The following is a 15656-nucleotide window of genomic DNA, read 5'->3' as shown; positions in this document are numbered from 1 at the left end:
TGGAGGTGTGTTAGAAGAGGTCAATGGGGGAGGGAGGGAGGGGACATATTTAATACTTTCAACAATAAAGATTTAAAATAAAATTAAAAAAAGGAAATATATTTTTGGTCATCATCCTGGTTCTGGCATAAAGCTCCTAAAACTTGAAATTTCCTAAGTGCTGTTATGTTAAGGAGGTGACATTTGGACCTCACCTAAAGATAAGGGCTGATTGCCTAAAGAACCAACCATGTGATTAGCAGGTTGGAACTTTCAGTCCCACACCCTGACATCTAGGGCAGGGAGAAGGGTTGGAGGCTGAATCAACAGCCAATGGCCAAAGATTTAGTCAACCATGGGTATGTGATGAGGCCTCCATAAAAACCGGAAGGGACTGGGTTTGGCAAGCTTCTGAGTTGATGAACATTGGGTGTAGATTTGGGGAGAGTGGCCACTGAAAAAGGCGTGAAAGCTCAGCACCCTCCTTCCATAACCACTAAGCTTACATCTGAAACCAATACAAAATAAAATTGCAAGAAAAAAATCTATATTACTCTGAGATTTCTAGAATATTCTGTCCCCCCACCACCCCTTTCTTTGTTGTTGGTGGTGGAGAAGGTTGGCGTCAGCTGGCAGAGGATGCCAAGGCTTCAAGATGACCCAGCCACATTCAGGCTGCATTCCAGGTGGTTGGGTAAATACAAGTATTGCCGCTTGATTTCAGTTCCCATATGTGTCTTACCAAGCAGGAATCACTTGGAGGTAGGGTAACCATATGGCCCAGTTTACCCAGAACAGTCCATATTATTGTTTCTTGTCTCAGCATAATAATAACACTCTCACTCTCAGAAGTGTCCTGATTTGGATGATATATTATATGGTCATTCTTCCTTTAACTGACAGCTTTTAAGTTGATTGCTTCTCACTGCTCATATTGTTTGAGATTAAAGTATGCTTTATATTATGAAAATATGGAAGTCATTAATTATTTCTATTGACAAAAGCACTCTGTGACTTAAAAGACAACTGCTCAGAGTTAATAACACATTCAACCCTCACAGTCTCTGTAAATGAGTAGCAATTTAATTAGCTTCTGTTGCAAAGGAAGCGACTGTGATTCTCCGTAAATGCGGTCCAAGCGTTCCTCTGGCTCACCAGCCTGGATTCTCTGACCTGTGACCCAGGGATCGGTCTGCCCACACTGCTACTCACAGGCAGTTCCCTGCACCCACACCTCCTGTCCCCTGACTCCCAACCAAAATATTTCCAGAACTTTCCCAATACCCAGCCTGTCTACATCAGTTCCCCCCAAGACACCTGCTGCATTCATTTCCTAGTCTGTCTCCCTTCTCCACGTCAGAGGCCTCACAATGGTACTTGCTACAGGGGTTGGGCCACAAATAAGGCCAATGTCTTTGCACAGGTGCCCTTGATCAGTGCCCCCCCCCCCACCCCCAAGCTGCCCGTCATCAAGGCTCACAGCAGAGCTGGCCTCCATGACAACGTCAGGGAAAGGCTCTCAGCTGACCCCAGTTGGTAGCATGCTTGTGCTCAGAGTTTATCATTTTCCGGCCCTTAATCCTCACTTCTATCAGGGCTCCAACCAGGCCAAAGGGCTAGAATGGAACTCTGCGTGGTCTCTATTCTCTTTGTCTTCCCTCTCTACCTCCTTCTTTTGGTCAAACAAAGCTCCCAATCAGATTACTTCATGCACAATATACTTGGTGAGGGACATGTGAACTTCTAGAAGTATCTAAAACCCAGCCTCATCCTATTACATAGGACTTTGTAATAATTAGAACTGTTTGAAGGTAGAATGACATGCCTGGGTAGGTCATGACTTGCCGGTAACACTGGCAACATTCAGGGATGAACTGTGTCTGTGTCAGTCCCTGGGGTATTGGAGGAGTCCCTCCATTGGGCGAGATCTTCCATGTCAAAGCCACCAGGATCCCTGCAATTCAGGGCCTGCTGCTCTAAAATCAAGTTACACACTATTCATCAACACAGAGATATGAAAAAAGTATTTTTTTCTCTCTAATGGTGACACACTGGTTAGAATCAGCGGTTCTCAACCTGTGGGTTGCGACCCCTTTGGGGGTCGAACAACCCTTTCACAGGGGTCGCCTAAGACCATCCTGCATATCAGATATTTACATTACGATTCATAACAGTAGCAACATTACAGTTATGAAGTGGCAACGAAAATAATTTTATGGTTGGGTCACAACATGAGGAACTGTATTTAAAGGGCCAGAAGGTTGAGAACCACTGGGTTAGATTATGTTATTTACAAACTGGGAAAAGACAGTGGGCAAAAGATGCATTTTTGAAGCAAAGCTACCCTTTTTGCTTGCACGATTTTTCTTCTCCCCTCACTCTTAACTAATATTTTGGTTTGAGACAGGATATTCATTCTGGACTCTTTATACCATTGGCTCATCTACTTAGCTCTGAATGTCAAACCCTTTTATGCCTACACTTTGTAGCAGAGCAGAGGCTGTCTACTGCAGTCTTTGTGATGAATGAACCCAGCCCTGCTCTGTGGTGAGTGTGGCAAGGTGCCTGGTATGCAATCACTCACCGCTCCACCTTCCCTGTCAAAGAGATGGGGTTGGTAGGTCTTTTGCCACTTCCTGGTTTCCCGTCACATACTATTCATCAAGGCACAATAATTGACAGGATGTATACCAAGTTATGAGTAATACTCTTTCCCCAGCAGTACCTAATCTTCTATTTGGTTGCTGTTGCCATACCATCAGCATTTCTTCCTAGGGCAGGAGGTCTGCCTAGAGGAAGAGTTGACATTGCGGAAATGAAGTTGTTACAAAGATTACTGCTCTAATTCCACTTGTAGAAAACTTAGGACTCTGGAGAATCAAAGAAAGCCAAGAGAGTTTAAATAAATAGTTCTGAATGCTTAGTTACGCCCTCACGTTTAAAAATATCACTTTACATAAGCTATGCATATGCAAACCATATGGGATACCCAAATCCGTTCCCTCCTCTGTAAATGAAGGGGTTGGATACAACAGCTGTGCTCTCCACCCAACAATTCGCCATGCAGTCTAGCATTATGAACATGAAATGATTAATTCTAGAAAATGTAACAATCAATCGCTGTCATCTAAACGTGTTTGTACACAAATATTTGCATTGACCCTGCACACACAATGCAAATATTAAACTATGTCTTTTCTCTCATTTGCAGATAAACCAGGAGTGACTTTGCTCTGCCAGTGCATCGTGACATGGAAACCACTCCAACTGAGCTAGGTCTGGCCAACGGGCTTGGGGCATCTTTGCTGAGGTGCCTCTGCCTTCCTGAACCTTCCTACTGCATTCCTCCATTCCCGTGTCTAAGTCCATTTCTCCGGTTTGTAACTTTGTGGTGCTATACTGTGGAATTTTGCAGCTCTTTACATAGTTCTATGATATCTTTGGAGAAAAGCAGCTCTAAGAGAGACAGAGACAGAAAGACACAGAGAAAGAGATATATCCCTTCATTCTCTCTATTACCATTTATCTCTTTCTCCTTCCCTGTTTCTCTACTTTTCCTCTCTTTAAAACTATGAGAACTGCCTGGCTGGTGTGGCTCAGTGGTTGAGTGTCAACCTTTGAACCAGGAGGTCATGGTTCGATTCCTGGTCAGGGCACATACCCGGTTGCAGGCTCATACCCGGTTGCGGGCTCAATCTCCAGTGGGGTCATGCAGGAGGCAGCCAGCCAGTCAATGATTCTCTCTCATCATTGATGTTTCTATCTCTCCCTCCCCCTCCCTTTCTCTCTGAACTCAATAAAAACATACATTAAAAAAAACTCTGAACATCAACGGAAGGACTTGTATGCATGCATATAAGCCTAACCAATGGACACAGACAACAGGGGGGTGAGTGCATGAGTGTGTGTGGGGGGGCAATGGAGGAATAAGGATACATATGTAATACCTTAATCAATAAGGAAAATAAAAAAACTCTGAGAACAATTTCATTAAGTCTGAATACATGAGAAAAATGCATATTATGGTTCACTCCTTCTGCAAAAATACTTCATCCTTAGCCAGTAGGTGGGCCTGAGCCATATTCCCCTGCATTTTTTCTCCTCTGCCCTGCGAGTTTCTATCCCCATTTGGGTACTGTCTAGGGCAGGGGTGGGCAAACTTTTTGACTCGAGGGCCACAATGGGTTCTTAAACTGGACCGGAGGGCCGGAACAAAAGCATGGATGGAGTGTTTGTGTGAACTAATATAAATTCAAAGTAAACATCATTACATAAAAGGGTACGGTCTTTTTTTTTTTTTTTTTAGTTTTATTCATTTCAAATGGGCCGAATCCGGCCCGTGGGCCGTAGTTTGCCCACGGCTGGTAGGGTGAGGCAAGGAACACTAGAATCGGTCTTAGAAGACCCAAGCGTGAATTCCTGTTGAGAATGTTACGAGGTTTGACTTTCCCATTTCATTTATGCTTTGCGAATTTAAGATATATGCAAATACCAGTATACACTGCCGGGAGCCGGTCCATCCTTGCTGTTTCAAGGGACCTGGCATATATGGCATACGGTTCTTAATATGTTTGCTCACCTTCTTGGTGCTGTGTTTTAACCAAAGTCACCTCTCCGAGAAAGGTTGAATCCCCAGGTAGGGATTTTCCCCTGAAGTTAGGGAGGGAATAAAACCCCTCAACTAAGTGCCAGGCGGGTAATTAATCCCTTTAACTACGAACAATCATGCTTAAACTACATAATCTTTTCTCCCTGGAATGGAGATAAGAAACGCCCTAACCTTTGTAATAGAGATTGATAGGATTGAATCAACTGGTATAAATACAGTTGTAACAAGACAGAAACACTCAGAACTCAGGAGACAGAATTCAGAAGACAGAACCTACACGGAGCCTAGAGACAGAAGAACTTCGCTGGAGAGAGCATGCCGGAGGATCCTGGAGAGGGACTGGCCTCGGAGCCTAGAGACAGAGCCTGGCGAGAGAGCATGGCAGGGATCCTGGACTGAACCTGACTGCGGAGATTGGCAAGAGAACCTGACCAGGACCTGGCCACAGAACCTGGCTGGAGATCCGAAGCAGAACCTCTCTGGAGATCGAGACCATTCCTTCTTCACCGACTCCGTCCACACCTTTGGAGACCCCTGGACCTGCTGGGTTCGGACCAGAATCAAGAAGACAGAACTCAGAACAAGACAGCAAGAGACAGAACTCAGACAGGGCTTGGAAGACAGGACCAAGAGAGACAGAGCCTAGGCACAGAACCTACACAGAACGTTCTCTAGAGACAGAAGAACTTTGCTGGCGAGAGCATGCTGGAGGATCCTGGACAGGGACTGGCCTCGGAGCCTGGAGGCGGAGCCTGGCAAGAGATCAACTGAACACTGTCTCCATGCCCTTCCTTCTTCGCCGACTCCGTCCACACCTTTGGAGACCCCTGGACCTGCTGGGTTCGGACCCCAGCATATGGCGCCCGAACAGGGACCCCTAAGTAAGCGCCCCGCACTCGGGACGGATCGGACTCCACCGTAGGAAGAGGGTGGATAATCTTCGCCGACTCCGTCCACACCTTTGGGAACCCCTGGAACAGGATTCCCTTAGGTAAGCCCCCCCCTCATTGAGAACCCCACACTCGGGACGGATCAGACTCCACCGTAGGAAGAGGGTGGATAGTCTTCGCCGACTCCGTCCACACCTTTGGGAACCCCTGGAACAGGATTCCCTTAGGTAAGCCCCCCCATTGAGAACCCCCACACTCGGGACGGATAGGACTCCACCAGGGTGCTACAGACCCCCCTATAAAGGATAAGTAGGGTAAGAAGGTGGATAGTACAGAACTTAGATTGAGAAGATGTGCCATACTGAGTCCAAAGAAAGAAGACTCTGTATTGATCCTTAGATTGAGAAGATGTGCCATACTGAGTCCAAAGAAAGAAGACTCTGTATTGATCTTTAGATTAAGAAGATGTGCCATACTGAGTCTAAAGAAAAAAGACTCTGTATTGATCTTTTAACATATGTGCTTGCTAGCAGAGGAATTAAGGTTACTCCCAGTCAGACAGAACGTTTTATACAAGAAGTATGTCCATGCTTTTCTGAGGAAGGAAAGGTAAATGTAATGGCATGGGAGAAGGTAGGCTCAAGGAGCCTTAACCCCACTGCAGCCTTTCTACCCTGGGAAAGTGCAGGATTGGCAAGCTCTCCCTGGGATGATAGATCAGGACTCAGGTAATAGCAGAAAGCGCCAATCCTACTCTTAAAATGGATACAAGAGAGCATTCCAGGTTTTTCTTTTTAATGCCTGCTTTTAAAAAATAAAAAAGGGGGAATTTGCCGGGAGCCGGTCCATCCTTGCTGTTTCAAGGGACCTGGCATATATGGCATACGGTTCTTAATATGTTTGCTCACCTTCTTGGTGCTGTGTTTTAACCAAAGTCACCTCTCCGAGAAAGGTTGAATCCCCAGGTAGGGATTTTCCCCTGAAGTTAGGGAGGGAATAAAACCCCTCAACTAAGTGCCAGGCGGGTAATTAATCCCTTTAACTACGAACAATCATGCTTAAACTACATAATCTTTTCTCCCTGGAATGGAGATAAGAAACGCCCTAACCTTTGTAATAGAGATTGATAGGATTGAATCAACTGGTATAAATACAGTTGTAACAAGACAGAAACACTCAGAACTTAGAACAGAATCAAGAAGACAGAACGTTCTCTAGAGACAGAAGAACTTCGCTGGAGAGAGCATGCCGGAGGATCCTGGAGAGGGACTGGCCTCGGAGCCTAGAGACAGAGCCTAGCGGGAGAACATGGCAAGGGATCCTGGACTGAACCTGACTATAGAAATTGGCAAGAGAACCTGACTAGAACCTGGTGACTGAACCTGACTGGAGTACCTGGACAGAACCTCTCTGGAGAGCCTAAGCAGAGCCTCTCTGGAGATCAAGACCAGAACTTGGCTGGAGATCCTGGCTAGGCTGCTGATCAACTGAACGCTGTCTCTGTGTCATTCCTTCTTCGCCGACTCCGTCCACACCTTTGGGGACCCCTGGACCTGCTGGGGCTGGACCCCGGCAATACACATGTACGCACACACATATAGATACACACATTTTTATGTGATCACCTAGTCACTGTAACGGTCAATATTTTCTTTTTCAGTATAAATTGATAGAGACTTTTGTCTTGCCCAAAATTTTACACAATTGAAGTTGAGTTTTTGAGTGTATAGTAACAGTAATTTTTATTTTGCTTTCAAATAAACAGCATTAGGACAAGTGGGTTTATTCCATGCATAGCCTGTGTTCTCCATGCAGGGATGTCAGATGTCTGCTAACTCTCTGTTGTGTAAAGAGATCATCTCTAAATCCCTTGAGTGGCTGTTTAGCTGAAGTTTGGAGTCTCTTAATCTTATATTTGATGCTAAACCAAATAGACCCTTAGGGAAGAATTAAGGACAAGCCAGACAGTACACAATTCTTATTTTGTAGAAGTTAAATAGTATTTGTTGCATTAGGTATAACCCAAGTGATCCCTAGAGAGTTAGTTGAGAGCGCTGCTTACACATATACCCTCTCAGATAAAGTCTTCTAGCTACACAGGTGGACTAAAGAGATTACATACTTTTATTTCATTACTTGCCATTCGGAGTATTGCCCTTTCAAAAACCAGAATGTCGTTCAGATTAATATATAAGGTCATGCCTCCAAGACCACAATGAATCAACATCAGGGGGAAAGAGAAAAGCAGCAAACCTTGATCCAAATGCCATGAACTTCCTTCGTGTAGAGTCTTGGATTTCGTCCGCAGGAACACCAATGTTACTCAAACAATAGGAAACAGACAAGATTCACCAGGAGTTAGCAAAACTTTAAGAAGACAAAAATGAGCACGAATTCCTAAGAAACTGCCTTTTAAAACAGTAAGTCTCCTTTGGGTTGATATTGTGATAACCTAAAATATATTCTTTGGCTTCAGGAAAATTATTATTGGCGAACATGTTATTCTGTTAAAATACAGATTTTGCCTAAAATCGAAGTTAAAATAAAAGCAACTCAAATACTTCTCTATGAGGCTATTTAAATTTTTTTCTTAAATTGAAGGTTATATTCACAGCAATCACTTGTGTTTATTGCTCTTGCAACAATTATTTCTCAGGAATCCCGTGGGGTTTGTTCTTCTGTTTATCTGAACATAAGCTTATTTCTCTTTTTTCCCATTGCCCTGTTTGGACGCTCTGCCTTCCTAACTCCCAAGTCCCACCATCACTGCAGATGCCACAGAAGCTTTTATTCGGTAGCAGGGTTCTGGTCGGGGCCTGCGACCTCTCTTGGATACCACGTGTATGTACTGGGTGCCAGGCCACACCACTGGGCGCTGCGAGGCCATCCCGTGGCATCATTGCCTCCCACGGTTCACTTTCGCCCAAGACACCCCGGAGCCCATACAGCAGGTACTGAGGTGTCGAAACCTCAGGGCTGGGAGAGGGGAAGGGTGCTGAGGTGCATAATGTTCCTTGGAAAAGTGGGAGCGGATTCTTGACTCCCTTTTAATGTTACGGGCCATTAAACTGGTCCAACAGCTTGGGCCCAGGTTTTGTGAAGCAGCTATATCCCCTTTTTTACGCTACTCTGCTTATATTCTTTTTTTTTTTTTTTACTCTGCTTATATTCTGTTTAAAATAAGAGTCAGGCATGCGTCCATGGGCGGGACCAGGAGACAGATCTGAAAGATCAACACAGCCATCCTTTTCCTGGCTCACTCCCTCTCGCGTCTTGTAAGAAGCAGGTCTGCGTGCCCCTCCCTCCCTCAGGACCAGTGTTATGTGTGTGTTTTTCTGCCCCAGGAGTCGTTTTGGTTTTCACGTAAATAGACTGCTACTTGCCCAGGTCTGAGTCCTAGAGGTGGAGGCACTCAAGCTTCAGCGGACATGACACTCCATATAATGCAGCCCTCCCTGGTGAGGACAGAGGGAGGAAGGGGGAATGTTCCCGAACCCCGTAGGTAAATTATTTTTTTCTGACCTTCTGTTATAATATATGCAGACTACTCATTCTTATATTGCATGTAGCTATATTTTGCTTCTTTATTTTCTTTATTTCACTGTGCCTCAGTCTTCCTATCTGTAAAGTGGGGTTCATAATAGTATTCAACTCACGGGGTTTCCATGAAGCTTCAATGAGTTAATAAATGTTTCATATTTAGAAATGGGCTTGTATAGTGACGGCTACTTTAGTGTTAGTTATTATTTCTCCTCACTTTTTCTCATTCATTGTGTCAGATCTTGTCATTCATTGGCTAACTTAGTGATTGCCCACATTTACAGCCACTATAGTCTTCTCCCAGCTGCCAGAGCCCACTTTGCAAGTTCTGAGACCATTGGAGCCATTTCTTTATTTTTTTTTAAAAAAAAATATATTTCTTTATTGATTTCAGAGAGGAAGGAAAGAGGTAGAAACACCAATGATGAGAGAATCACTGATCAGCTGCCTCTTATATACCCCCCACTTGGGATTGAGCCCACAACCCAGGCATGCGCCCTTGGCCGGAATCGAACCTGGGACTCTTCAGTCCGCAGGCTGACGCTCTATCCACTGAACCAAGCTAGCCAAGGCCATTGGTGCCATTTCTGAGTGAGAGACTTGATCTGAATCCCAATCCATTCTGCTGAGAAAATGCGATTCTACAAGAGTGTGGAGGAGAGAGCTCTGGACGGCGGTGCCAGGTGGACTCCCACTTCTCAGCTCAGTGAGTAAATGTTTGCCGATTCTCTAGCTTGTGGCAGGGGCAAGGCACCGCCTCCCCTTGTCCTCAACTGAATGGACTCTTCCTTCCCATGGAAGCAGCCGGGGAAGGTGAGCGGCTTCCTCCTACTCACTCCCAACAGCCTGGAAGAGCCCATCCATGCAAGGAGCAACCAGAACTTGGATTTGCTAGCAGTGGTTCTCAACCTGTGGGTCGCGACCCCTTTGGCGGTCGAACGACCCTTTCACAGGGGTCACCTAAGACCATCCTGCATATCAGATATTTACATTACAATTCATAACAGTAGCAACGTTACAGTTATTGAGTAGCAATGAAAATAATTTTATGGTTGGGTCACAACATGAGGAACTGTATTTAAAGGGCCAGAAGGTTGAGAACCACTATGCTAGAGAAAGAGAATGGGAGGGACTCAGTAGATGGACCTGTGCCAAGCCGAGGAGTGACTAACCTCCTGCTCCCTGGTCTTGCCCTTAGTGTGCAGTTTTGCTCGCGTGGAGGAAGGGCTCCCCTCTCCCTGTGACTCACCGCCCTCACCGAGGAGGGGGTGTCACCTGGGAACATTCCCGTGGGCTGACCTCAGCAGTCGGCCCTGACCTCCCGTTCCGGAGGGCACTCAGGGCACTGGTTCGTGACCACAGCAGCTTCCTGCTTCCCTCACACCCTCTGTCTGCGAGAAGGCAACTTTCCTGGGAACTTGGCCAGTGGCCCTTATCAGAGACCGTTGTACTTCGGGGCCCATTCAGGAAGGAAATGCGGTGTCCCCTGAGGGCTGGCCACCTAGACGGGATGGATGGGCAACGCCTATGGACAGGGCAACTCTTAGGGCAGCACTGGAACAAGGGGATGTCTTTGCCCTAATGAAAGGTGGAACTCAAGAGGGAGCCAAAGAGGGGGAAGGGAAAGATAATGCGAGAAGAGGAAAGGAGAAAGGATCAATGCCCAGGGCAGACAGACTCATCATCAGGAGAAAAGTGGTCTCTCCTCCTCTGAGCCATTCGGTCCTTTTGAGAAAGACCGCTTCTTGGAGAAATGCTTCACCTGGACACAGAGCCTATGGTGTGTGCTCCAGAGGAATGGTGGTGAGAAAGAGGATCTTAACCACTCGTGTATTTTAAGTTAAAAGCCAGGTTGCTTCCAGTCATTAAGAGCTTACCTGGTACCTCCCCACTTACCCCCAGACAAGGCCCTCAGAACACCTACAGAGTACAAGAAAAGGCCAACTCAGATGCCACCTAGGACCACCAACCACATGGAGGCTCTGTTCAAAACCAAGGGGCAGATACTAATTCTCAATCGAATCCGTTTCCCTCAGATTAGAGTCCCCCCTGGGCCAGGAAGCCCCGTCCTTTGTGCAGGGTTTTCAGCTGGGTCTAGCTGGGGTTTAAAAGGAATTGTCATGCCCAGTCCCTTTTTAGGTTGGGGTGAGTCATTTTCTAGGGAAATAAACCTCCGCACACCTCCAGATGGTCCGTGTGAAGAATCATCATGGGTTAATATTTGACGGGAAAAAGAAATGCCTCCATTGCCAAGTGAAAGGTCAAGGTGAGGTGCCGGTAACGATCAAGTTCTCTAACATCTGTGAAAGGCAGAAACCTTCACTGCTTCAAAAGACAGAAGCAGGAGTGATTTGTTTTTCTAAAGGGAAATAGCCCCCGGAGAACCACAAAACTGGAAAACCCATTGCAGATTACCCTCTAATCTAACCCCTGGGCCAAATTTTTCAGAAAAGATTTTAGACAGACAGATGATGAAAAATAAACATAGCTACAAGTGACACAAATAGTGAGGTGGTGCCTGAGAGAGAAAAAAGGAACATTGTAGTTTTTATTCAAGTTTAAAGGAACACCAAGTAGTTCATTACACTTGAGCAAGAACACAGCCCATGGTCTACTCTAGGCACTCGTAACAATGCCCCCCATCCCGGCTGCAGCCTGTGTGTCCTGCTCTCTACCTCACCACTCCTCCTACCTTGTGCCCTGGAGCCCTTACCTCTGCAGAGATACCTGGCAATGCAGGGACCACAGGGAGGCTAAGGATAATATCCAAATGAACAAAACAAATCACTCCTGCTTCTGTCTTTTGAAGCAGTGAAGGTTTCTGCCTTTCACAGATGTTAGAGAACTTGAGCGTTACCGGCACCTCACCTTGACCTTTCACTTGGCAATGGAGGCATTTCTTTTTCCCCGTCAAGTATTAACCCATGATGATTCTTCACAGGGACCATCTGGAGGTATGCGGAGGTTTATCTCCCAAGCCCTTCTCCACACACTGCTCCACAGGAAAGATGGGACATAGGTCTTTCCGTACAGGAATTCCGAGGGAAATGAAGGAGGATTTCAAGAGGTAAGATGAAAGCTTTGTTAGGAGGATAAATAAATAAAGAAGTTTATGGAAGACAATTTGCAACCTATATATATAAAAGCCTAAGTGACCATCCAACTGTCTGATCATTTGACTGGTAGCTATGACACACACTCACCACCAGGGGGGCAGATGCTCAATGCAGGAGCTGCCGAGCTGCGGCGACTTGGCAGCTGCGGTTCTTGGGTGATGCACCTGGAACCAGAGAGGAGGGAGCCTGATTCTGGGGGAATCGCCCTCTCACAATCTGGGACTCCTCAGGAGATATCAGAGAGCCGGTTTCAGCCTGATCCCTGCAGGCCAGGCCGAGGGACCCCACCAGTGCATGAATCCATGCACTGGGTCTCTAGTATAAAATAAGAGATTTAAATGTTCCTGTTGCCTCAATGATTTTTTTCCCAAGGGACTCACAGAACATGTGCCCCCTGCACACACACAACATGTGTAAAATGAAGATGATAAAGATTGCCCAGGCCAAGTCATGTGGATGAACTGGGATGCGTACACTGCCAGTGAGTGTGTAGAACAGTACAACAACTATGGAAAACTATTTGGCAGGTTCTAAAAAGTTGACCTAATATCTACCCTATGACCCAGTCATTCTACTCCTTGGTATTTATCCAAGAGAAAAGAAGGTGTATGTCCTTACAGAGACTTGTACATGAATGTTCTTGCAGCAGTTTTATAAAACTAGGAACAACTCAAGTATACATAAAAGGTGATGAATACCATGTGGTATATCCACTCAATGAAAACAGCTCAACAATAAAAAGGAATAACCTGCTGATATACATAATCACATAGATCAATCGCAAAATAATTAATGCTGAGTATAAAGAATACATGTTCTATGATTCCATTTACATACAATTCTAGGAAAATGCAAATGAATGTGGTAAGAAAGCATATCAATGTCTGCTTGGGGACAGGATGATCATGCGATGGGTGGAGCCAGGCAGAAGAGAGGAATTACAGTGGGCCACAGGAAATTTTTGGGAGTGAGAAGTACATATGGTGACAATCTTGATTGTGGCATGATTTCATGGGTGCTGACTTATGTCAAAACTTACTAAATCTGAAATTTCAATGTGTGCAGCTTATTACATATCAATTATACCTCAAGATAGCTTTAAAAATAAGTGTTCTTTCCACTCCTATCTATCTTAATACTTCTAATTATGTTTTAAAACTTTCCTTCAATATCACTTCCTTTGTGATCTTTCCTGATTTCTGCTCTCCCCTACTTTATATGGAAGAATCAGCTTCTCTTCCTCTGTATTCTCTTTGTACCTTAGTTCATATCTCCATTGTAGTTCATATATATGTTTATAGTTCATATTCATGTCACTCTAATAATTTCTTTGTTGTCTTTTTCTTATTTTTTAAATATATTTTTATTGATTTCAGAGAGGAAGAATGTGGGAGAGACAGAAACATCAATGATGAGAGGAAATCGTTGATTGGCTGTCTCCTGCACACCCCACATGGAGGCATGTGACCTGACTGGGAATCAAACCATGAACTCCCAGTTCATTGGTTGATGCCCAACTACTGAGCCACACTGGCCAAGCCTGTTGTCTTTTTCTTTAGTTACACTTTGAATCATTCCTGTTGTTAATCAAGACATTAAGATGCTTAGAAATGTCTAAAAATAGAATCCTAAAGATTACATGACCAGTACTGTGAATTCTTATGTGGAAAAGTACTATAGAAACTTAATAAATAAATCATAAAGCAATGCATAAAGCTGCAGTTTAACTAAAGGCAAGCAACTCACCATAACATAAATTCTCCACTCCTGGCAAAAACAGAGAGAGCCATGCATTTTAATTAGGAACAACTCAAGTATGTATGTGTGTGTGTGTGTGTGTGTATGTGTGTGTGTGTGTATAAAAGCCTAAGCGACCGAATGACCAAATGACCAAATGACCGAACAACTGGTTGACCAGTTGCTATGACACACACTGACCACCAGGGGACAGATGCTCAATGCAGGAGCTGCCCCCTGGTGGTCAGTGTGCTCCCACAGTCAATCTTTCACGGCCAGCCAACCTCCTGTGGTCCCTCCCCCTGGCCGGCCCCCATCGGCCCCGATCGCTGGCCAGATTGAGGGACCCCACCCGTGTGCAAATTCATACACTGGGCCTCTAGTTTGTAATAAAGGGGAAACAGGGAATAGAGAGCTTGTTTTACACTTGGCTTTTGTGTAATTGTCTTTTAAAATGCCTCCCCTTCAGACTGCCTTGTACAAGTAAAACATTGATTAAAAGAAACACTTCATTCAGTCTAAATAGAAGAGTGACTGAATTAGACTCCCAGTTACTATATAGGACTTCGAGAAGGAATATTGTCAACCCAAGATCACAATGTTCCTTTATCAAACTAAATGTTTTGGGTGATTTTGGAAAAACCAATTAACCTGTTCTCTTTTAATTATACCATTCACCAATCTAATCCAACATAAAGTCAAAAGACAGACCTAATCTCTACAGGTCCACAGGCAAGTCAACCTTGGAGTCAGTTTCCTCATCTTTTAAGAGGGGATAGCTGGCCTCGTTGAAACACATGACGATACTCTAAAAACATAAAGCATGACCCAGCAATTCTACTCCCAGTGATACATTGAAAGAGATGAAAACATATGTCTACACAAACACTTGAACATGAATGGTCACAGAAGGTTTATTCATGATAGTCAAAGAAACAGCCCAAATGTCCATCAACTGATGAATGGGCAAATGAAATGTATATCAACACAATAGAATATTATTTGGAAATAAAAAGAAATGAGGTACTGATACATGCTATGACATGGATGATCCTTGAAAATATCATGCTGAGCCAGAGCTGTGTGGCTCAGTGGTTGAGCATTGACCTATGAACCAGGAGGTTATGGTTCTATTCCCTGTCAGGGCACAAGCCCAGGTTTCAGGCTTGATCCCCAGTAGGGGGAGTGTAGGAGGCAGCTGATCAATGATTCTTCTCATTGATGTTCCTCTCTCTCTCCCTTCCTCTCTGAAATCAATAAAACATATATTTAAAAAAATATTGTGCTGAGTGAAGAAGAAAGTCACAAAGAGTACATGTTGTGTGGTTCCATTTATATGAAATGTCCACAACAGGCAAAACTATAAAGACAGAAAGCAAATTCGGATTGGCCAGAGTCGTGGGGAAATGAAGGGTTGGTGGTAATGGATGCAAAAGTCTGTGAAAGCACTAAAAGCCATGGAATGATACATTACAAATGGGTGAATTGTATGGTGTGCAAATTGTATCTCAGTGACGTTGAAAATGCAGCATTTATATCATAATTGAGGATTATGTGTAGAGATTGGTGGTCTGGAGATATAAACGTGCACAGCAGCACTTCTCAAACTTTAAATTACAAATCCCCTGGGGATCCTGTTCAAATGCAGATCCTGGTCAGCGGGTCCTGGGTGGGCCTGAGGCTCTGCATTTTCAAGTTTCTAGTGGGTGCAGACGCTGCTGGCTTGTGGGATGTAAAGTATGAAGGATGTAAAGTATGTAGAAATAAAGTCTTTTTTCCTTGAAA

This window comes from Myotis daubentonii, chromosome 2 (assembly GCF_963259705.1).
Source record: "Myotis daubentonii chromosome 2, mMyoDau2.1, whole genome shotgun sequence".
In the NCBI taxonomy this organism is placed as follows: Eukaryota; Metazoa; Chordata; class Mammalia; order Chiroptera; family Vespertilionidae; genus Myotis; species Myotis daubentonii.
This window is presented reverse-complemented; position numbering follows the sequence as displayed.